This window comes from Dasypus novemcinctus, chromosome 7, assembly GCF_030445035.2.
Source record: "Dasypus novemcinctus isolate mDasNov1 chromosome 7, mDasNov1.1.hap2, whole genome shotgun sequence".
Lineage (NCBI taxonomy): Eukaryota > Metazoa > Chordata > Mammalia > Cingulata > Dasypodidae > Dasypus > Dasypus novemcinctus.
In genome coordinates, this window is record NC_080679.1 from 18,011,185 (window position 1) to 18,036,847 (window position 25,663).

A 25,663-nucleotide genomic window follows, 5' to 3' on the forward strand; every position below is an offset into this window, starting at 1 on the left:
CTCAGATTACCTATTTGAGTTTGAATTTATTTGCATCAATAAATAAACTTTGCTCTGTTAGATGCATTATGTTTGTCCTGTTCATTAAAATAGTACCATAGTAATTTGCTTTAGAATAGAAATATCCAGGATCAACGGTCACATTTGTTTTAATATTTCACAAAATTCTTCTAAAGTAGATGTTATTAAAAGTTTCAGTGTGGAGAAACTGAATTAAAGAAAGACAAATTGCCAGAAGTTACACATAAAATCAGAAAGAGAGCCAGGAATCACATCTGTTCATTTTTGTCTTTTTTGCCATTTTTGTCACTTTTGGCATATTAAATAGATGATTACTCTTAAATAATATGTTTATTTTTAAATGTAATGATTATATAAATGAAAGGTCCCCTGGCCATTGCTTTGGTATTTTTGTAATTTATTTTTTTTCTTGAGTTGAAAAATATATGACTTTTCAAGAAACTTGGGATAGGAAATTTAAAGAATTTATTTTAAAAGTGAGTTAAAGGTTTCTAAAAGTTCTTAATATAACTGTGGTGTCATTAACAAAACATCTTCTTCTTACCATACACATCAGCTTTCCTTTTTTCCACTCAAGAGCTTCTCTTTCCAAACTTGTCTCATTGGCCACACCCCTTCATGTTACTTTCTTTCCCATTGCAAGTATGTTATTGTCACATTCAATATAATGAGAATTTTATCACACATTTTAATTGGAGATAGTAAAGTCAGTCCTGTCCAATAGAAGTTCCTGCATTGATGGAAATGGTTTATTCTTCTTTGGCCAATATTGTAGCCACTACCAAATGTGGTTACTGAACATTTGAAATGGGACTAGTGCAACAGAGGAAATGAATCTTTACCTTTATATCATTTTTTATTAACTTCAATCTAAATAGGCACACATGGCTAGTGGCTACCATATTGGTCTGCACAGATTTAGGTTATGAATTGGAAATAGTTTCCCTGCTTTCCTCCCCCAAACCTCCAAAGGGATAAGTTTCAGAAGGGCTAATACAGCGCAGGTCACATTTCAGTTCCTGTGGTGTAAGAGCTGAAAGATCTACCACCAACTTACAAAACAAATGAGACTTCCCACCTAATGTTGCCCAGGCTGTTCTCTTTTCTCTGTTTTCACTCTAGAGTTTTGGCTGGGTCTAAGAACCCACAGAATCAAAATAAGGCTGATTTCTCAGGATTCCCAGCTGGGAGTAGAAATAAAGATGGTCTAAGCACCAGATACTTTATGAAGCAGCCAGCACTTGTGAGACCCACAGCCAAATTTACAAGACGAGAAAGGAGACAGAAAGACGGAAGAAGAGAGTCAAAGAATAATACTTAGTAAACAGTTTTATTTTGCTACTTCTGAAAATTTTCTTTCATTTAGATTTGCCTGATATTCAAATAGGTTGAAAGAGTATCTTAGAGTAAACAGATTTTGGGGGTCGGGGAATTGGGAATGGGGAATTTATATGAGGAGAAAATATGGTAAAAAATTCAGAATTTTAAAGAGTTGCACAAAAAACAGTTGTTTTTGTTTCCTCTTCCAGCAGGCATGACTACTATTTTAACTTCCTGTAAATCATAAGACTTGAAATATAACACATTATATTCCAGTTTGAAACTATGTGAATTTCAAATTGCCTACTTTCTTAAATGTAATTACCCACTTATTTTACCTCTGAATCTGAAACAACTTAAATTTGTGGATTTCCCCAAACTATAAAAACTGTAGGTTTCTAAAAGGATTCAACTCACCACAGGAAATATCTTACCTCTTTGGAACATTAGCACCCATTATATCCTATTTTAGTACATGTATAGCAGTGAGTTAAATCTGACAGGTTTAAAAGAAATCATGCAGCAAAGATAGATCTTTTGTAAAAAAAAAAAAAAAAAGAAAAGAAACATCTTTTGAAGCCACTTTAATAATGAGCACCTTTTTCTTCAAACTCATTTATTGGAGTTTGAAGATCCAAGTAATGGAAATGGAGTTGTCTGCCATTATATAACATAAAGAATCCATAGGGGAATGTAGAGGGAAATCTCAAGCAAGGAAACCAGCCTCCTCTACTCTATCACCACCCAAATGAAAGAGGGGTATATTTAGTACATTTAATGAAGTCTAGTGGGCCAAAGACAAATACCTTATGCTGTATGCTCCATGTTCACTCTCATTGTTATATTAGGAATACCACATAATGAGCAAACTCTAAAACTGCCTAAAACAAAAATCAAGGGAAAAAAAGGAATGTTCTTCGAAAGAGATTGTAGAAAAGTCTCACAAATTTCAGTGACCACCTAACTTATCACTAGGGAGTTGACTGGTAGAGCTATTAATAATCAAGTGATCCTCTGGGCAAACCGAGACCTATGGCCTCCCTAAATCTGAGTCTCTCTTTCATGGTTCATTATTCACCTTTCCTGGTATACCTCCATTATCTAAATACTACCCACTCTTTAAGACATTTAATTCCCAAAGTCTCAATAATACTTTCCACAATTACTTCTACCCTCTTTGATTTCCCTCTCCTCTAACTTCTATAGTACTTGTAATCTGTCCCACACATATATCATTGACTACCATGTGTTATGTTAGTTCTATTTCTATAACTACATTGCAAGATCCTGAAATCAAGGGCTTTGCTCTCTATTTTATATCTTCCTAAAGTCCCACACACTCCCTTTCAAACAGATGCTCAACAAATAGTCCTGTAACGTGTAGTCCTCTGCACGTTATTTTCTGTACTGTGCAAGTGCCACTCATGTCTTGTTTCTCTGTGAGGTCTTCTCCAGTCTAAACAGAGGGAGGGAGCACCCCTCCTCTGATTGACTGTGGAGATCATTGACTTAAGCACTCAGTCATTTAATGATGCTTTGTTTTATCAATACTGATTTTTAAAAATGTAATGCACTATCTCATCCACCCGCTCACAGACTATGGGATCATCGCTATGCCTTACTCCTCCTCCTATCTGCAGTGTTCAGACTGCACTTACGTTTAACTAAGTTGATAAGACATTGGTTATTGGTCACCCACAGCAAATCACAGTGACTTTCCACTTTTCATCTCTATACAGCTCACAATGCAGCAGTCCCTAGCAAAGTCAGAGTAAGTAAAAAAGCACAAGTAACATAGAATCAACCTTATCTTGACTCTGTCATCTGACTCCTAGGTAAAGCAGAGAAATTCCAATCTGAGATTTCGGTCTGTGCAGAGATAAGCACAAACTGAAAAGTGCAAGGGAAGCAAGAAATTGTTCTAGATAGAATAATAGTTTTTCCTTTTTACCGCCTAATCTTGCTTCAGTGCAAGGTCTAAAGGAAATCCACCCAGTTTTTCAGTCTGACCTAGAATTGGGAATCTAGGTGGTCTAAGGAAAGCTCAGCCATGGCTCAGGCAAGCACAGTACAAAGTGGTGCTAAATGCTGATCCAAGCGAAACTCCAAGAAGGTACTGGGGAGAGGGACACAGCTTGGGCTGAACTAAGTGAGTGACGGTACTCAAGGACATTGAATTGGCTCTAGCTTCCCAAGGGAGAAGACTGGAAGGAGGTAAATTGGCAGTCAGGGAACCAGTCAAGCAAAGCTAGGGTGCAGGGTGGGCAAAGGATTAAGAGTAGAAGAGAGAAGAGGACGCAAATCTTCAAACAATAGACTCATTCATTGTCTATCGGTGAGGAGGCTTTACAATGTGCTTGGAGTCCAGGCCTCATGTCACTGCGGCTGCTGGGATTCTCCTGCACCTGTTCAGGTGAAGGTAAGAACCAGGATGGGCCTGGATACAGAGGAGGAGCCATCAATATCCCCAGCTAAGAAATATAAGAGACAAAAATGACTAAGAGACAGGAATGAAGAAACCTTGAGGGAACTCTATGGGCAGAGAATGAGTAAAGTTTCCCTATGAACATCTTTTAATAGATTAATGATCCAAGAAAGGATGAGATGAGAAGACATCTTTTGGAAAAGCCAGGTTAAACAAGCAGGTTTCTTTAAAAAAAAAAAAAAAAACTCTCATGTGCATTGTCGGTGTCCAGCATGGTTCTCTAAGGCAGTGAAATTCTCAAACAATTTTTTCCCTCAGAGTCTGTATAGAAATGACGCTTCAAGTATAGTGGAATGATGGATTTGATGGAAGATGGAATGATGATATGCCTGAAGCAGGATCCTTTTTCCTTGTCTCAGTATTGTCCATCTTATGCACTGCTTCCCAAAACTCATTAAGACTTTGGTAGGAAAATCTAGATTTACACACATACACTGAGGGTCTATTTGCCTAGGACTCAACGTATGATACAGATTATTGTTAGCTGATTAGGTAAAGAAGAAAATGTGAAAACACCAGCCAGGCATTATATGATTTATTAGCCTTCCCATTCATCTCAGTAGCTTTTCATACGGTTTTTCCTTTTTACTTCTATGTCTCTATATCACCTGGGGAAGCAATCTAAGATAGAATCTCCTTCAACAAAACAAGAGGGAAAAAATAAATAATGCCAAATGAAATAAGTTATATCAAGTTGTCCCAGTACGTAGTAAACTTGGGGGGATTGTTCCAGAATTAAGCTCCTAAGTAATTCTGTGGTAACCTCTCAATGAAGTTCTCAAAGATGTCTGAGAGGCTTTGGTAAAAAGAGTCATAGCCTTTCAGATATGAATTCCTTCCCAGCTCTATCGCTTATCACTTTGTGACCTTGTGCTGGTGCCAGAGGTATTGGTGGCAGGCAGCCCAAATGTCCCCTGCACAACTGAGGCACCTATACTCCAAGCTGTCACAACATAGGGTCCCAAAGGCTCTCAGATGAGTCCTTCCTGGAAATCACTGCTTCGCCCTGGGTTATGGCCCCTTCCCTGGCGCAGTTCACATCCAGTGAGTAGACAAAGCAAAGCATAGGTGCGAAGGCCAGGAGCTGGCTTCAAGTAGCGACAGCTCTGAGGAGCAGTCCCAGGCCCGAGCTCCTTGTAGCATCAGCTGAGCCCTGGGGTGCATTTGTATCTGCCCTCACTCTCCCACAGGTGTGTGGCCAATAAAGAAGTTATTCTCCAATCAACTTCTTACAGGTGGACTTCTCTCCCAGAGCTGTTTTCCGAAAGTGTCCAGATCACGACAACTGATTGATTGTCTTCGCTGGGCCTCAGCATCCGCCCTAGTCATATGAGAAGGATATCAGTTGCCAAATGGAATCACATTGAGCAGGTACTGTGTGCCAGGTTCCCTTCTAGGCAATTTTCATATATTATTTATTTAATCCCCAGCAACCTTATGATTCAGGCACTATTATTTCCTCCATTAAACAGATAAGGAAATCGATGCACAGAAATCATCTAATTTGCCCAAAGTCACAAGCCTGGTAAGTGGGGGTTCTGGGATCTTGAATCTAATCGATATGTCTTCAAAAACTGTACTCTTAACTCTTGTGCTTTATTGTGTTCCTTCACAGGGAAAATGGTTTAAGTAAATGAGAGTTTATAGCATATGTGTAGCATAGTGCTGGAAGAGAAGAGCTAATAAATGTTCCTTTTCTTCATTTCTGTGTAAAATACTAAGCACTTCAGGGATGTGTGGATGGCAGGGACTCTGGGATGACGTGATGTTTATAGGAAATCTGATCCTGACTACTAAGTGCCAGCACTGATTTTGCAAGGTTAGCTGGGAGCTCGTAGGAGGTACCCACTCTCTAGAGTCAGGCTACCTAGATTTCAAGCCTGGTTCCTCCGTCTGCCACTTCAATCTTCTGGGCTTCAGCCTTCTCATCTATTAAAAGGAAATATTAATGCTATCCAGCTTATAAAGTTGTGGTGAGGATCAAAGAATTTAATTAAAGAGTTTAGCAAATGGTCAAGCATACAACAAAAATTTATATATATAAGGACATGGAATTTATTAGTTAGGATTAGGTTTTGTCCATACAACTTTAAAACAATGACTATCTTTAACAAGATGGAGATTTATTTCTCTTTCTTGTCAAAGATATCCAGAGTTGGGAATCTTCCAAAGCCATGGACTACCGGCCTTGCTCTCAGCTCACAATCCAAGTGGTAAGGGCCTCAGCTGTCATATTTGCATTCCAAGTTGTTGGGTGGAAGAAGGAGCAAAGAAGGAGATTGCTCTTCCCTTTGAAAAGTGTACCTGTGGAAATACTCTGCCCATAACTTATTGGCCGTAAATTGGTAAGATGCCCTATCTGGCATTTATGGAAGACTGAAAACATAGACCTTTATTTCATACAGCAATGTGTCAACCAAAACAGGATTCTGTTACTGAGGAAGATAAAGCAGTCCAAGACGCCAGCAGCCATCAAGCAGTCTCCACTGCTTTCAAGCATCCATTAAGTAATGTTATAATATTCTTCTGTTTGCAGGTAAGGATAAAGGCAAATCATCATTTTTAGTTATTTCAGATATCCAATGGCAGTTCATTTTAAGGTTGAGAGTTTCCATTCTAAACCTCAATATTTTAATTCATTTTTTGTAAGTACGCTTAGTTGTTGCCAATCAAAATTTGGACTGACAAGCTTGCTGTAAGAAAGGTATTTTAAAATCATAAAGTAGAAAATGGTAACCCATGCTAGCTCTTGCAGGTGTTCCATAAATAAAACATGAACCAAAGGAAAATAAATATTGATTAAAGAAATCCAGAGCTTAAGATAGAGCACAAAAGTTTGTTATATAAATATATTGTCATGATGTTGATTGGAAATGGATCATATGGAAAGCAGTTAAACCGGGCTGTTGAACGGTCAGGACTAGCACTTATTGACATCCAGCATTAACAGCTCAGAGATGAGTGATCATCCACAACCTTCTCATTATGTATAATTCTCAGGAAATAATTGCCTTGAAATCACTCAGGAAATTTACAATAAAAAAGAAGTCCCTATTCTTGTTACTCAACTTTCTCTCTCCTCATCCCAACTACATGTAACATTTCAAACCACAACAATTTTAACCAATAGAAAAACAATGAACAATGGCATTCAAATCAAACTCCTTATTTGTAAGAAGAAAGAAATCACCACATGAAAAGGAGCATGTCACTGTAATGAGAGGAACTGAACTTTTTTTCCCTATTCTAAGAATGTGTTAGAGAGAAACCACCCACATCTTTCCGTAGGATTTTTAACCTGACTTCACCGCAAAGCCAGCCAGTCAAAATAAGAAAGTTACAGGAACGTGATTTTCAGCTCCACCACAAATCTGGACAAATGAATGTTATTTTAAATTCATTATCTCATCTGAGTTAGACAAGGATTACCTAATAGGAAATTAACAAACGATTGGGTCTTTTGTGGCCGAGGATCTGTTATTGTCAGGGGTGGAGCTTGCGAAATACATATGGAGTTAAATAGCCAAAGTTTAATAGCAAATTTATGGGTTCTGGTTCACTCCATGAGAATCCAAAGAAAACAGTTTGGGTGGAGAAATCACCCTCAACCACAGTGGCAGACTTTTCAAATTAAAATAAAATGAAAATGGTAAAAAAAACAAATATGAGTCTTTGATTTTTCTGAGGAGCCATAGGCCTTCACTCCACATAAAATAAAAACTACACGGTGATCAACTTAGAACTCCATCTTTGCAAACAGCTGATCATCTGCACTTTGGGATAAGAATGAGGCCCTCAAACAATTAACACCCAGCAGTTTGCAAGACTCCTTTGTGTTTTTTGTAATTGAATTGGAGAGACTTGTTAATTGTTATCCTGCAACCTCTACTGCCCTCCACTTAGTAATCAGCTGAACAAAAGCAGTTTGTTTCCATCATATTATAACATAGATACAGGTTTTATTTCATTGAACTTCAGTTGAAGTTTAATTTGTAGGAAAAGCATAATAATGTTCTTAGAATTCTTCCAATTAAAAAAAATGTTAATATGTTAAACCCTATAAAAAATTTCCAAACCCAAAAGATAGTCTTTTTTATTTTCTCACTGCATTTCTATCTCTATCATGTCTAGCTCTCCTTCTCTCAATGTGTCTATGCCTCTCCCTCCCTCCCTCTTTCCCCGCCCCAACTGTCTGCTACAAGGGAATACAAAGTAAATAGCACAGTCTTTGAAGTACAAAAACAAAGTCGCTGGTAGTAATATTTTGAGGATGCTCTTGCATAGTTTGTAACAAATGTTTCACGACAATGCAAAGTATTGGTGGAGGAGTGATGCATGAGTCCCCTGTGTGATGTTTTGTATGTTTATTTTGTAAGTTCACAATCTTTACTATAAACTTATTGTTTATGTATGTTCATGTATGAATGATACACTTCAATAAAATTTTTTTTTTAATTTAAAAATAAAATAAATAAAAAATTCACACGCTCACTAGTTGCTACTGACTCTTCCTGGGTCTCATCTTCTTCACTTTAAAAATGAGGTTAATAGCATCCATTTCAAAATTATGTTTAAAATTAAGGAACACAAGATTTGCTGTTAGAAAGACCCAGATTAAACCAGCACTGGCCTCTCTGAGCCTCACCGTCTCATTTATTTTTAGACTGGTAATGAGATAATAGGTTAAATCATTTTGCACAAGGTCTGGCATATAGAGAATTATCCATCACCACCATTCTCAGGCCTATTGCTGTGACCTTGATATTCCCAGTTCCCCAAATCACCTTCACAGGCTTCCCAAGAGTACACTGCTGTTGGAATAAGAATTAGACGCTGACTATCCCACAGTTCTCAGGACGTTTGCACAGTATCCTTTGTTACAGAGTTTTTCACCCATGTGCCTCCATCAAACCTTCTGAACGTCATCCCTGGTCTGCATTCTCCTGGTCTCAGTTGTCCAATTGACTTACCAGCCACTGCTCTTATCCACATTTTTCTATATAAGGTGACGATGGAGGGCAACAATCTCATTCAAAGAAAGGACTTTATTAAAGCTGCATTTGTCATTACTTAGTTGTTTTTATTAGAATAATCCAAGATTCTCTAAGAGTGCACTGAGCAAGGCAGTTCTTTCTTGTTCTGGACTGACTTCAAGTATTAAACCTGTCCTTTGAAATGTTAATTTCAATTACACTTCTTTCCCTCAGATCTATTGATTCTTTACAATTCTCCTTTCCTTTCTGTCAGATAATTTTCTTTCTCTATGATTTATATTCTTTATTTTTCTTTAACAAATATGAACATTTTATTTCATAATGTTTTATGTGATTTTAATATCTTTATTTTTTATAATCCTTCTATATGTTTTTCCTGCTGACTCTTCCTCATGGTACTTAACTTCCTTGTTATTTTATTAATGAGACTATTTTAGAAGTAGTTGATTAATCTTTGGTAGTAATGTACAACAAGGATTGTACAATTACCCCTCAAATGTGGTTTTGGGTTTGTTTCTAAGGAGCATCCTCTGGATTTCAGCAATTCAGAACATATCTGGCAATTCCAGGAAGTAAGATAGCAGGCACTTAATGTAAATATGATCTCCATGTCAACTCTTGATGCAGGCCTGGTGGTTCAGTAGATGAGGTCCTGCTGTGGCGGCCATTTTTAAGAAGGATTCTCAGTTCTAGTTCCTCACCTCCTCAGGCTCAAAATAATATTTCTTCTCTTTTCATTTTTTAAAAAATTTCAGGTGCTAGAAGTAAGGGTTTTTAATAGTATAACCCCTCAATATCTATCAGCTCATAAAATTAAAATTTCTTCATTTGTGTATACTTGGCATATCAAAGCTTTTCCCGCAACATTTTTGTGTCCTATCTGAAGTAATTAAGTTTTGTCTTTGCTGATACCACCATTTTGTCAAACTGGAACTCTATTTGATCCTACAGAACAACCATTTATTGTTGTCTATTATGCAAAATAAATAATAGATGAATTCTCTCTTCACAGGGGAAACGGAAAATTTCCCCTGATTATGAACTATATATGATGGAACTTTAGGGAAAAAACTGAAATGGCACAAAGAAAGAAGTCATTACCTGGGCTTGGCAGGGTTGGAGAAGGTTTCACTGCAGAGAAGTGATTCAAGGATGATAGGGGACACAGAGGGTAGGAGGACATTCTCTAAAGGAGTAGAATGGGGAGCTTCAGGATGCAGTATCAGCATAGAGGTATGAGTGGAAATCATGAGATCAGTAAATATACTGAAGCAGAAAGTATGATAGAAAAATAAAACATATGGATAGTGAGTGATGCCAATTAAGAAAATGCAGAAGGAACAACTACCAGCTAAAGCTCAAAGTGGAAGAAGAAAAGGCAATGGCTTGGAACCTAGGAGAAACAAGTTGAACAAAGAACCATCAAAAAACCCCCTCATGTTCTGTGGTTTAAACAAAAGCCTCTGTAGAAAATGAAACTCCAAATTTGAGGGGAAGTACGGGCAAAAGAAAGTCTTTGTGGATACTAACCTTGAAATAAACTTTCCTATTTAAGCAAAACATCTTTAAATCTTCTATCCTCAGTAGATTTTGTTTCGATCCTTTCATAACATCAATCTTACAAAGTTTAACTAGAATGGATACTAAATGAATAAAACAGAAATCTGAATTGCAGCATAAATAATATCACAAATTCATCTACTGGATGAACATTTCTATAATCTTTTATTTTGCTTTCTATAAGGTAGAAATAAACTCACTTTTATTTCATAGGATCCAGAATCATCCAAATATCACTGTGAGTGGTGGACCCTGGAAGGAAGAAACTAAACATTCATCTCCTAAAACAGAAAGATGCCTATAGGGTCCCTTAAAAATCCTAAAGAGAAATGTTTCCCCTTACCTTCAGAATTCCATGGGCTTCTATTATAAGGTAGATTCTCTTTGATCCCCTAAAGATTTTCAATAAGCCCAAGAATTTGTCATTCTAAACCCCAAAGGGCATTTTGCTTCTTAATTCTCTGCACGGTACTACAAATTAATTCAACGAATTGACTGCTACACCCTTAAGAACTGAGTAATAAACTCTCTTATCCATTAAGGCTTTTAGACAGTGAAAGTTCCCCCAAAGCACCAAAGGGAAATTATTGTAAATCTGCCTAGACAGAGCATTCAGCATAGAGAAAATTTAATCCTCAAAGCTTACTCAGAGATGAAAAATAGCCCTTCTGAGAAGAATAGCCTCTCTGAGAATGTGGGCCCAACATATAGCACCCACATTACAGTACACTCCATCTGACAAGGGAGCATAATTTTTGAAACCAAGATTCTCCCTGAAGACGCATTATCTATGGTTCCCTTCCAGTGGTGCTTAAGACATAGTAGGTACTAGATAAATATTTATTGGCTGGAAGAAGGCATGAATACTTGAGTGAATTAAATACCTAGTTCAAAAATTTAATTTAAAGATATGGAAACTGAGGCTCAGAGAAATTAGTGGTACAACTGAGACTAGGGCAAATGTAGGTCTCCAATTTAACTTTATAGTAGCCTGCTTTAAATAAAGGGCAATGATTTCTCTGGTGAAGCAGAATTGAATTCACCATATTCTGAGCTTAGCTCACTCAGTCTCAAACCTTAGCATGCATGAGAATTACCTGACAAGCTAGTTAAAATTCAGTCACTGCTTTCATATCCAGAGCTTCTGATTCAGTGATTCTTATTTGTAATCCAGGCAGACAGTTTTTAATTAACCTTCCAGATGATTCTGACATACATGGTCCTAGACTACATTAACTATATCAGAGATACATTCGCTAAGTTAAACAAGTCACTGTACTGTATATCCATAATGAAAAGTTTCACCCATACATTATTAGAGAAAATGTGTCTGTTTTCAGTCTTGTGGCAGTTGTACCTGCTTGCCATTAGTCATTGCATACAGAACTCTTTAGGTGAACTTGCTGCCTCTTTAAGCAATTTAAGCATCCATCCAGATATCAATGACTGTTTTGCCCTAGGCAGTGGTTCCAAATCATTTTATAGTTCCCAAGTTCCTGAAAAACATAATAAGTTCACATCGCTTAGTGACGCCTTCCTGCAGTAAAGCTAAAATAAGGATTGTCAGTCATAGGAGAATCTTGGGATGTGGGGAAGGAGTCATTTGGAAGAACATTAGAATAAATTTTTAGGTCCATTAAAAATTTCCTTGGATTTTTGTTCTAAACTAGTCATTAGCATATGTTTTTGATATTTGCAGGAGTTCTCTTACTTTTAAGCTTTTCCACTCTCTCCTCAATGCCCTGCTTAAATTATGCATCCTTGATGAAATCATTCTACCTTTTGTTCTCTGTAGCACTTTGTCCTAAAGTCTCTACAACATAGCCTATATTGGAATTTTTTTGTTTATGCAGACACTTCCTCATGGACCACAGCAGAAATCATGTCTTATTCATCTTCATATCTTCAGCTTTTAGCACCAAGCCTGGCCCAGAATAGGCACTTGGCAAATATTTATGGGACAAAGGAAGGAAGGAAGGCGCTCACTAATACTCTGGTACTAACCTTAAGAAATCTCTGTCTCTTCTTTTGGTCAATAGACAAAGATAAAGATAACTGGAAGGAAGATTTTCCTTAACCTAGTCATCAAGAACTTTGTATTCTGTTAAACCTAAGTACTTACATGTCTTTTCCATATCTTCAATTTAAAATATTATATTTTGTAAAACTATAACAACTTTGAGTTACAGCAACGAAGTGTACTTTTGATAAATTACATATTTTTTATGATCCAAAGCACCCAGCATATAATGTTATTTAGTAAAGAAATATTGTTTCCAAGCTCTACTTTTAAAAAACTGAGATCTGGGAACATTATTTTTGTGATATTTCAGAACAACAAGAAGCCTTCTCAAACTCATACAATTGTGGGCACTTTTCTCCCCACCATGTAAGAACACTGCAAATTTGTTTGTATTGATTAAAGTCTGCAAAGAAAACACATTTATTTAGATTGATTGGTGAAACTGGCTGCAGTAATGGAATACTGTACTACTCGTTTCAGTATTGGGCCCTGAAAATCAATTACAGGGCACTGAGGCCATTATTTTTCTTTTGTAAATAAAAGTTCTTTAAATTCCAGAACATATCTTCTATGTTAGAGATGGCAGGACAAGGCACTGCATTTAAAAAGACCATTTGCCCATTCAGATGAAATGAATACCATGAAATTAATATTGGTTCATTCTGAATTTTCCAGTTCTGCCCAAATGAATGCATCATTTTAGGAGAAAAACAAAAAACAAGATCTATGTTTACTAAGGCAATTTAGATACCAATCCTTAAAATCAGAGTTTAGCTGAAGTCATTTCAAAGAAAATCTAAATTCTAAGAAATATCTTAGTCCAAATGTTTTAAACCTAGAAAAGATTCTTCCCTTATTGTGTGCCTCTTGGCTGCAATGAAAGAATGTTATGGTCTTGTGGAATTTCCAGTTATAGCCACTTAGAGTCTGACCAACCTTCCATCACACAGGTTTCAGTAGTATTTACTAGGTTCTTTCAAAACAGATCTGTCCTTTTTCTGGAGAGATCACTTACAATTACATCCAATGAACGATGCTTTGACTTTATTTTTAAAATAAAGAGGAAGTTTAGGTCAAGATTAAATCTTTCACTCACTATGAAATCTCCACCCAAAATGGCCTCTTAAATCTAAGTTCTAGGCCAGTCTTTAATAAACTTCCTGAGGGGATGATTTGAAGTCCTTGGATTTTCCCTCAAAAAAAAGGGTGGAAGGAATTTCATTGTAAAAATCAGGCTGGAAAACCCAACATTAACTCTTCAAAACCTGTGGACACATTAACAACATAAACAGCTGATTCTTAATTAGGTTCAAAAAAATCTCAAAAAGCAATCATGTATTTGGAAAAAGGGTTTTGCATAGTGCTTCCACCTATTAGAGTTAACACCAAAAGGAGTGATAATTGGGAACAAAAGTTATAGTTTTACTTAGTATCTGAATTATATTTTTTCTTGATGAGTATGTGTGAGGGGACCACATAACATATATATTTACAGAGCCTGGAATTTTACAATGCAGTGCCACTTACCGTTTAATCCTGACAACAATTTTTTGACACAAGTAAAACAAGATTTACACTTCTTGGGGAAGTCTCTTAATCTCCTTTTCTTCTTTTATAAGATGGGAAAAATAAATAGTACCTGCTCTACCTAAACCTTTGGATTCTGGAGAAGAAAAGGCAATCCATTATTGCTGAAATAAGCAAACAAAAAAATTAGAAACTAATGTACATTCTTGTCATCAGTGTAAGGAGAACATTAGGGTTTTAAAATATCAAGGAAAAAAGAAACAAAACTCCAGATACTGTAGAGTTAAAACTATTAGAGAAATCAAAACAAAAATTAGTTATTGTGTGTGTGTGTTTATATATATAATATACATTATACACATATAATATATAAGGGTTTTATGTTGCTTATGGTCATGTTTCACAGCCTGGAGAATGCTAAAATAATATTTGCATTATGCTTAGGTTTGCATCTTGAGAAAGAATGGAATAAATGAATGAAGAAATGCATATTACCATCTATCTAAAAGAAGGACCAAGTAGATCAAGTGAAAGACTCTGTACTGAATCATACAGAAAGCCTCAACAAAGTTTAAAGGATTAAAATCATGCAGAACGCATTCTCTAATCCCAATAGAAGTTAGCTTAGAAATGAAAAACAAAAAGTTAGCTATAAAATAACCAAATGTTTGAAAATTAATTAACCATTGTAAAACAGGCAATTATGATATAAATTAGAAATATTATTAACTGAATGGTAATGAAAACACAACACATAAAAACATGTGAGAAGGAACTAACACTCCACCAAAAGGCAACATCATAGCTTTAAATGCACATATTTGAAAAAAAAAGTTGAAAATGAATTATTTGAATATCCATGTAGAGAAATAAGAAAAATAGCAAGGTATTTGTAGCATATATATATATGTGCATATTGCATACATATGTAATATTACATAAATCATAAGAACAAGAGAGACATACCAATTGAAAAGCAAAAGAAAAGATAAATAAGCACTTTAAAATATGTATATAAACAGATGGCTAACAAACAAGAAAAAGGTTTAAACTCATTAGCACTTTGGAAAATGAAAATTGAAACCACAATGGGGTACAGACACACAACCACTAGAATAACTGTGATTCAAAGGCCAATGATACCAGTGTTGATGATGATGTGGAAAAACTGGAAACTTCTTATATTGTAGGTACGACAAAAATATTCGCTAATATCGACTATAAGGGAACAATTCAGGACATGCCACAATCTCTTTTTTCTCCTGGACAGGGATTCCTAAACACTTCCAGATCATAGCACACACAGAAAATAATATTTCTGTGGCATGCTAGAGAAAACTAAGGAGGCTTTTTGTGGCCTGGCACCATCAAATTTGCCACCACGGAACCCTGGGATGTGATATAGTCAAAGTCCAGGACATTTTTATCTAAGCATAGCAATGTGCCAGTATATACATTTTGGGAAGTTCTGTTTTGGGTGACTAAATTTTAATCAGAAGACAGAGAAAATGTATATATTTCTATAACACAGAGATAGAATTATTTATATAATCACAAATGTTAAATCCTCAAGCAGTGTGCTGCATAAGAAGAGGGATTAACCTCTAAGGATAGAACTGTAGGAGAAAAAGGTCAACAGAGTTGGTGAGAGTTGAGTTGTCTGCCTTCCTTAAAAATTGCATAAAAAGTAATCCACTTAAATTTATGCCATCAAAAATTTCAGTGTGACTATCATTATTTTAAAATCTATTTCAAAACGTCAGTGAGATAAGGCATGATATACATTTGTGTTTAAAATAGTTTTGGCTTCCCTTGTGGGAAGCTGCTGTTTGACATACTTTCCCCTATTTCTTTCACTAAGAAAGATCATTATATCTAATGTTCCCTGACCATTAGATTTAAAAGAAACACAAGAAAACTGAAAGGTAGAGGGAAAAAAAAGGCAAACATCTAGAGACCTTGGGGCTCAAGGAACAACATGGTCAGGAGCTCCCTGGGCTTCCTTCTAACCTTTCATATTGCAGATTTGGAGCAGAACAACCATGTAACTACAAAATGCCATAGACAAAGAAAACAACAACAACAACAACAAAACACCAGCAAAAGCCTTCTTTTTCTAGCCAAAGGACCAGGAAAGAAATTAGGTTAAAAAAAAGCTGTCGCTCTACCTTCACAGTGGTAGCGAAAGGCAAGTGATGAGTGTAGACTTCCACCATAGTGAGGTTGTAATAAGGTACCTCAGTGTACTCTTTCAGGATGAGGTCAGAGAAGGCTAAGTGAAGAGCTGGTTCTTTCATCTCCACTGGTCAGTAATGAGGGTAATCTACTTCTCACCAACCTTCTATACAGTGGCAAACCTGGCGTTCTACTCTCACCATGCAGTAAGGACATACCCACCTGCTCCTGTTGGGTTGTTATCAGAGGAAGGAGGTCCTAGTGGACCATTGTCTAGTCCTAAGGAGGCTGTCCCCTTGCAAAGTCAACGGAGATAACATGGGGGGTGGAATTCCCACCCCTGCCCAGCAGTAAGGAGGAGCCCTACTTTTGAGTGTCAGCAAAAACTGAGGGAACCTGGACTTCTACTTGCACCGGAGTAAGACAGCAGCATTCTCACTTTCTCCTGCCAGAATAGTGTCAGTAAAAGCTAATTAAAGCAAAGCATTTAAATAAAAGATCCAGAGTCTCAGAACATAATACTCGAAAACCCAGGTTTCAATAAAAAATCACTTGCCAGACCAAGCATTGAATCATGTCCTCACAAAAGGCATGTTCAGGCCCCTGCTCCTGTGGGGTGAACCCATCTATAAATAGGACCTTTGATGTTATCCACTAAAGTGTGTCCAAACTGATGGAGGGTGGGTTTTGATCCAAAATGGCTTAAGTCCTTATAAGCAAAGGAAACTGGGCACAAGAGAAGGAGCCATGGGAAACAGCCAGAAATTAGAGGTCGGTGGAACCCAGAAGAGAAAGGAGACTTTCTATCTCTACTTCAGTCAGTCAGCCTCTCCTGGGGAATTCACTGAAGCTTTCATTGGAGCTCCCAACCTGCAGCCTGCTTTAAAGAATTCAGACTTGCCAGTCACCAGAGTTGCAGGAGCCAATCCCTGTAATAAATCTCACAATATTTATATCATTTCTGTCTCTCTGGAGAACCTGACTAATACACCAAGTAACAGGAATATCTTAAACTGAATGAAAAATGTCAACACCAAGATGGGAGAGATAAATTATCTGAAAAATATTTTTAAAAATGAAATAATAAATGTATATTGCTTTAAACCATAAAATGACCTACCTTACTTTTTCCTACTGTATAGCATTTCCTTCTATGCATGTACCATGGTGGATATTTTAAAGTTTCCTATTGATGAACTTTGATTATATGTGCACCTTTAAACATAGGTACAAATATAACTGTGGAGTTAATGCCCAATAGAAAGATCCTGCATTAAATATATGTCCACTAATTTATTAATACATTGCCAACTTACTCTACCCAAAATATATATCATTTTATAGTTCCTCCAACAATATATGAGAATTCCTTTCACTCCAATTAACAACTTATTGTTATTGTTTCTATCTAGCAAAATACTAATACGATATCTAAAATTTTACTCCTTTTTACATTACTAGTATTGTAATGAAGTTTCAATATAAAATTAGAGGGTTATTATCTAAATCACACTTTATCAACAGGTTAATAGGTTGATTTTTCAAATTATCTGCCTAAGATAATGGTTACATTCAATCAAAGCTCTGAAAGTTAGCAACATGACTTGACTCATGTAAGTTTTCTGTTCTTATAAGATTTGGCTAAATCTATATGGTCGACTGAAGCACTGGCTTCAACAAGGAACTGTATTTTTTAAATTAAACTCATGTCATCTTTTATAATACTGTGGGTAGAAATATACATGCTAAAAAATATAACTGAAGAATACACTTTTAAGGCACATTTTCCCCAAAGATGTACAAAAATCCAATATATTTTCAATGAACCTGTCTGTTAACTTCCCAGAGCAAGACAGGGCAGAAAAGCTTTGGATAAAAGCCCAGAATCATTAAGATGACAAGACTCATGAGTGTCAAAATAACACTTGATGCAACATACCAATGTGCACAGAGAACTTATTACTCATTTTAGAGTTTTTGTGTGTTTTTTTTCTTCCATAAAACCATAGCAGAGCTTTAGTGCAGGCTCAAAAGATTTAAAGTCAGAAAATACTTACATCTGATATATGGTACTATCTCAGGAAAATATGAGTCACACTTAAAAAAAGAGGGAAGATTATAAATTTCAGTTTTAAATATACTTTAATGTGGTCTAAATAGACGATCAAATAAAATAAACAATTTCAGAACTCATGGAGCCTTAATATAAACAGAGTTCTATAACATTCAGGATAACCTTTAAAAAACATTGCCTCTGTTACCATTACAAAAGTACTACCATAATGCCATCTATAATTCTCAAAAATGAGGCTATAGTTCATGTTCTAGTATTAATTCATAATGTTCAAGTAAACTACAAAAATTGTTAAAAAGACAATAAGAAAAAAATGTGAACACCTGAATTCTATGGATTCAATTAAATTATTAATCAAGATCTATAAAATTTAAAATGCTATAAAGGATTTAGAATTGTGCTATAATTTATATTTGTTCACAGTTAACATGCTCAAATCCCTTCAATAGGAATCTTCATATATTATTGATTTAAAAAGCTAACAAAGATTGAAAAATTGGGACAGACTAGATTTTTTAAAATTTTTGCTATCGAAATATGTAGAGAATATGGAAAAGATATAACAAACTTTCAGAAATGCGGCAGATGAGCCACAGCAGGAAATCCCCATATCAATTCAAGCACATTGAAATGAAGCAACAAAAGGATATTGAAGTAACTCCAACAACAACAACAAAAAATGAGTATATCGTGAACTTAAAAAAAGAAAAGAAACTCTCCACAAACCAGAGACTCAAAATCAGAGGTGCACAAGTAGGCTAAAGCTGAGGAATATAGGAGAATACACATAAGGGACAGAATTTAATAGCTGCAGACTGGATTTCAACCCTCACAGGGAAAGAGGAATGTGTGCCACAGATCCTTCCACAGAGGTACCTGTGGGAGCCTAGAAGTTACAAGGCTTCCTTCTCTGTACATTGAGAACTAGAAAAATTCCACCCCCAGAAAATGGGAGACATACAAACACTTTACATTCTGCCTACTTTCATGAAACATGCCTGTTCCTATTTGTACTCCCATTTATACATTGCCGATGGGAATGGGCAGAAGAGGTTCAGTTCCTTCACCAAGCGAGTACTTTGGGTCATGTCCCTTGAGTGAGTGAGTGCTAGTATAGAAGAAGATGCCATAGATTCCTGGGTGTACAGAGGCATGTACTACGGTACGGGCTATTACTATCCCTCAGAATATGTTGTTCTCTCCTATATTTTTGGTGATAGAAATCTAACCCTGTATGTTTTGGTTATGCACATGATTTCTGGCTAAAGATACACGTCACAGCTGCTTTTGCAGCTGGTTGTGATCATATGAGCAGATTTTAGGCAAGAATTATGAAGATGCCATGCCTTCTCTTTATGCTATCTTATTCCCTTCTTTTGGTTTAAAATGAAGAGCTGATGCTTAACCCATCTAGACAAGGTCAATGGAAGCAACTGCCTTAGATTCAAAATTGGATAAAGAAAGTGTTGAACCTGATAGAGTTGCCCTTCAGCCTAGGTCACTAGATGACCGTGTGGAGTCAAGTGTGCTCATTATCACTGAATTATTAGGTGATAGAGAAATTAAGTTTTATCTCATGAAAACTAGTGTTTGGGGGTCTCTTTGTTATAGCTACTTAGCCTATACACTCGCTAATACAGAGAGGAAAGATTATGGGAATGTGATAAAATAACAATAGCAATAATACTACAGAATAATGATAATGGGCCATGGACTGAGTTTGCTTAACTGAAACCTCTGATCTTGAGGTCTAAAAAAAAAAAAACAAAAAAACTTAGTACATAATTTTCTGTGGTTTTATAATAAGAAAGAAAATTACAGGCCTATATTTTGGAATAAATACAATAAAAGTAGTACATGACTGCTATGCAAAAAAGAATACAATCTAGGAAATGTTCATTAAAAGCCCAATTGAGTTACTGGTCCTATTATATTTTAATATTATTGATGTCAGACTGACAAAATTTAAATAATTTGACAATAGTTATTTTGGAACTATAGGCAGTTTTCTAGAATGTTGGCCAGAGGAAAAAGGAAATCTCTAGTGAAAGTGAAGATATTCATAACCTACGTAGCAGTTTGATATGGTTATAAATTCCAAAAATAGATATTGGATTATGTTTGTAATCTGCTCTGTACATGGGCATAATTGAGTTATGGTTAGGGCTTTTAATGTTGGAGTTTTGATGTTGGAGTTTGATGCTGAAGTCTTAAGCTGGAGCCCTGGGGAGAGAAAGTTGTTTACCTGATAGGTTACAGCTGGCCTTGTGGAGAGAGGCAAAGCCTAGAGAGCCTCATAGTCTAGAGCAGACCTTGTTGAGAAACCAGAGGAACTGAGACCAGAGGAACCTGGGAAGCCTGAACCCTCACAGATATTGGCAGCCATTCTTGCTTGAATATGTGAAAATAGACTTTGGTGAGGGAAGCAACTTATGCTTTATGGCCTGGTGTCTGTAAGCTCCTACCCCAAATAAATAACCTTTATAAAAATCAACCAATTTCTGGTATTTTGCATCAACACCCCTTTGGCTGACTAATATATCCTATGAGTCAGATATTCAGCTCTTTTACCTTCCAGAGACTCTCATAATACATAACCTATAAAGAGACATGTATGCGAATATACATAGCAGCATTATTTAAAATAGAAATTTTGCAAAGACCTAAATGTTCCTGTGAAAGAACTGAATAAATTATGTTAAAGTGATACAATTAAATGGAATGGAGCAGCAGTTTTAATGATAAATATGTAGATACTAAAAGTATAAATAAATGAAAGACATTATGGTATCAAATTTAATATATTCACTCTCTCATCAGTGGTGGGGTCAAGAGGAAAAAGAGATAATAACAACTGTGGTACACAGGTATATTTTACAAAATAATTTAATTTTATAAATAAATAATAATGATGGTGCCACCTATTAAAACTTGTAGAATACACTTTAAATAGTGCTTAAATGACAAAAATTCAGTAGTCTTAAAAAATTTTTTAATGACTGAAACTGAATGAATAATTTCATGACAGAAATTAGAAAAATCTCAACAAAATATAAAACATATGGAAAATAAAAGGAAGAAAATAGATAAAGGCTAAAAATGGAAAATTGATAAAATCAATAAAATGAAGAACTACTTATTTGAAAACATTTTTAAAAAGATGAATGTTTAGTCAGAGTTCAAAAAATAAAAAGAGAAAGCACCGAAAACATATTTGGAACAGAAGTAGGAATCATAATGCAGAATAAAGTATAGATTAAAGTATTAAAATATAATAATATTAGCTATTTTAATCCAGTAAACATTTAAAGAAATAAATTTAAATATTGGGGAAAAAGAAGTTTCAAAACAAACTCAAGAAAAAAAAGATTTATCAATTAAAAAGTATACATGCTACAACATTGATGAATGCCAAAAACATTTTGCTAAGTGAAGAAGTCAGACACAAAAGGCCACATTTTTTTTGTGATTTCATTATGTGGAAATAGAGAATAGACTAGCCATCCCTTGAAGTCGAGGATGGCAACAAGAAATGACTACAAATGGACACAGGGATATTTTTGATATGATCAACATGCCCCAAACTATCTTCTCTGTGTGTTAAGTACACTAGGTCAATAACCAGTATATCACATCTCTTTTCTAGAGAGCTAAATTAGTCAATAGGCTATACAAAGAAAGATTGAGAAGAACTACCTTTTTCTGCAAGTCAAATCATTGCTTAAACTGAAAGTTCAAAATAATCTATAGAAAAAAATACTAAAACAATTAAGAGAATAGGATATGGGCTAGAAGATTGCTAATGCAAAAATCAATAATGTCTTTATATGCCAACAATACCACTTTCAAAATAGAGTAAAACATATCACTTATATTATTAAAAAATTAAGATACCTCAGATTGGGAATACTAATAAATAATCCATTATTTGGGAAATGTATGAAAGAAACTGCAATATATTCAAATGATATAACACTATTTGGCAGTTAATTTGAATTAAATATATATATATATTATATATTTATATACACACATATATATATTACCATCGATACATACATGAGAGGGAGAAAGACAGTTTAGAGGGAGAGGGGATACTGGTTGCCTTCATAGAAGCAATGAAAGTAATGGGCTCAAAAGAGGAATAAGAAATGCCTTTAACTTTGTCTATAATGCTCTTTATAATTTGTCCATAATAATGGAAATTAAGAAATATTTAAATGCTTATTTTTGGAAGAGCCTGCACAGATAACTGTAACAGTAGCCTCTTTTCTTTTTTGTACTTCTTACACTTTTCAAAATTCAAAACAATTTGTAAAGGAAAGGTGGCAGTTTGAATTTGGTGAATGACAAAAGGAGAAGGATTATTTTGTGAAATAATCCATTCTGGTGGGTGTGAGACCCTTTGAACTACTTCAGTGAGATGTGATTCTGGTTAAGTCTTTGCCCTTCTGCTGGGTCACAGATAAAGGAAGCCACCATATTTTATCCTGCTATGTTTGAGGAAAAACAAGTTTCTCTGATAGCTGAGTTCTGAGGAGAGAAGCACCTGAGAGGCTCAAAGACCTGAGGTGCAGGGAGAAATGAGCCATATGCTCAATAGCTTGCAGCTGAATTCGGAAGAATGTGGAGACACCAAGATGATAAAGGAGCCTAGAAAGAGACAAGCCCTATTCCTGGTTGCCCTTAGCTGAGCTCAAATCTCAGCACAGATGTGTGGCCATCTTGCTTCAACACGTAGCAGCTGACTGGTGAGAAAGCACCTCTTATGTTACCTTGACTGGGACTCTCCACTGCCTTAGAACCATAAGCTTTTACCCCAAATAAATCTGCCATATAAAAGCCAACCTGTGTATGGCATTTTGCAGCAGCCATTTGGCAAACTAAGAAAGGAAATAAGAGGGAAAATTATAGGCACAAAAATTCTTATATGAAGCATACATGAGTTATCTCTTTTGAATAAATTATATTTCCACTTTACAAATATAGTTATAAGTATCATTATAGTCTAAAATATAAAAAGAGCTATTTAAAATTAGCATTTAAAGTCCTTAATTAATTATGTTTCATCTCCTTAATATAAATTTCATAATTTTATCTTTTTTGTGATTGAGGAGCTCTTGTTCACTTCAGAGCAGTTTTTATCCCTTTCTGTAAAATTTGAGCTCATACTGATTTTATTCATTAGAGAAGTTGTAGATATACAAAAAGTCATAGAGAAAATACAGGGTTCTTATATATCCCTTCAAATAGAGTTTTCCTTACTATTAACATTTCGTACTATTGTGGCACCTTTGTTACAATTGATGAAACAATATTACTATAACTATACTGTTAACTATAGTGCATAGTTTACATTAGGGTTCATTGTATTGTACAATTCTATGTTGTTTTAAAATTTTTATTCTAGTATTGACTTTTTAATTATATTTATATTTGCACTCCATATCCACCAAATATACATACCTCTTTCCTCTTCATCCCCTCCCAGGTAGCCTCTAATCTATATTCTATTTCTATTTCTAGACATCTTTTATAAATGACATCACAAAATATTTGTCCTCATGTGTCTTGCTTATTTCACAGAACATAATGTTTTCAAATTTCTTCCATGTGATAGCATGTCTCAGAAGTTCATTCTTTTTTGTGACCTTACAGTATTCCATTCTGTGTATGTACCATATTATCTTTATCCATTCATTTATTGACACTTGGGTTGTTTCCATCTTTTGGCTATTGTGAAAATTTGCTATGAACACTGGTGTACAGTATCTGCTTAAGATCCTGTTTTCCCTTTCTTTGGGTATATAAGCACAAGGGAATTGCTAGGTCATATGGAAGTTCTATATTTAACTTTTTGAGGAACCACCATATTGCTTACCACAGTGTTTCAACTTGTTACAATCCCACCATCAATGTACTAGAGTTCCAATTCATTCTGCATCCTCTCCAGTCCTTGTTGTTTTTCAATACCAGTTATCCTTTTAACTGTGAAGTAGTATCTCATTACGTTTTTTTTTATGGTTTTGATTTGCATTTCCCTCATAGATAATGATGTTGAGCATCTTTTCATATGCTTATTTCCATTTCTATATCTCCTAGGAAAATGTCATTCAGGTCATTTGCCCATTTTTTCATTGAGTGGTTGGCCTTTGTTAGTGCATAGTAAAAGTTCTTTATATATTATACTGATTAAGTTCTTATCCATGTAATTTTTGCAACCAATTTCTCCCATTCTGTATGTTGTCTTTCCATTTTCTTGATAATGTCTTTGATGCACAAAACTTTACATTTTGATGAAATAGAATTTATAGATTGCCTTTTTTTTGTTGTTGCTCATTCTTTTGGTGCCATATCTAAGAATCCATTGCTGAAGCCCAGGTCATGAAGACTTGCCCCTCCCTTCCAAAAAAGAGAAGTCCATGACCAGAGGGTTTCACAGGGAAATTTTACCAAATATTCCAAGAAGAATTAAATCCAATTCTTCTCAAAATCTTCCAAAAAATTGAAGAGGAAGGAATACTCCCTACTTCACTCTATAAGGCTGACATCACCCTCATTTCAAAGTCAGTTGAAGATGCCACAAGAAAATAAAATAACATACGAATATCTCTTGTGAAGATAGATGCTAAAACCCTTAACAAAACACCACCAAACTGAATCCAACACCATATTAAAAGAATTGCATACTATGACCAAGTGGGATTTAACCCTGGTATGCAAAGATGGTTCAACATAAGAAAACCAATTAATGTAATATACTACATTTACAGAATGATGGGGAGAAAAACACAGGATCATCTCAATTGATGCAGAAAAAGTATTTGACAAAATCCAGCACCCCTTCTTAAAAAAATGCAATTTTAGAACATTAAGAATAGATTATTAATCTTCTACATGATAAACAGTGCATATTTAAAACCCATAGTTTTTTTTTTTCACTCAAAGGTACAAGGTTTCCCTCTAAGATCAGAAACAAGACAAGTATGCCCACTGTCACCTCTATTATTCTACATTTTAACTAAAGTTCTAGCCAGAGAAATAAGGCAGGAAACAGAAACAAAAGGCATCCAAATTAGGAAGGAAGATGTAAATGTGCAGATGACATAATCCTATATACAGAAAATCTTAAAAAATCTACAAAGCTACTAGAGCTAACAAATGATTTCAGCACAGTGGCAAGGTTCAAAATCAACACAACAAAATCAGTAATGTCTCTATACACAAGCAAAGAACAATCAGAAGATGATATCAAGGAAAAAAGCCATTACAATAGCAACTAAATGAATAAAAAATGTAGGAATAAATCTAAACAAGGAAGTAAAAAGTTATATAGAGAAAACTTTATGACATTGCTAAAGAAATCAAAGAAGACCTAAATAACTGGAAGGACATTCTGTGTTCATGGGTTGGAAAACTAAATATTGTTAAGATGCCAATCCTACCCAAAGTGATTATAGATTCAATGCATTCCTAATCAAAAT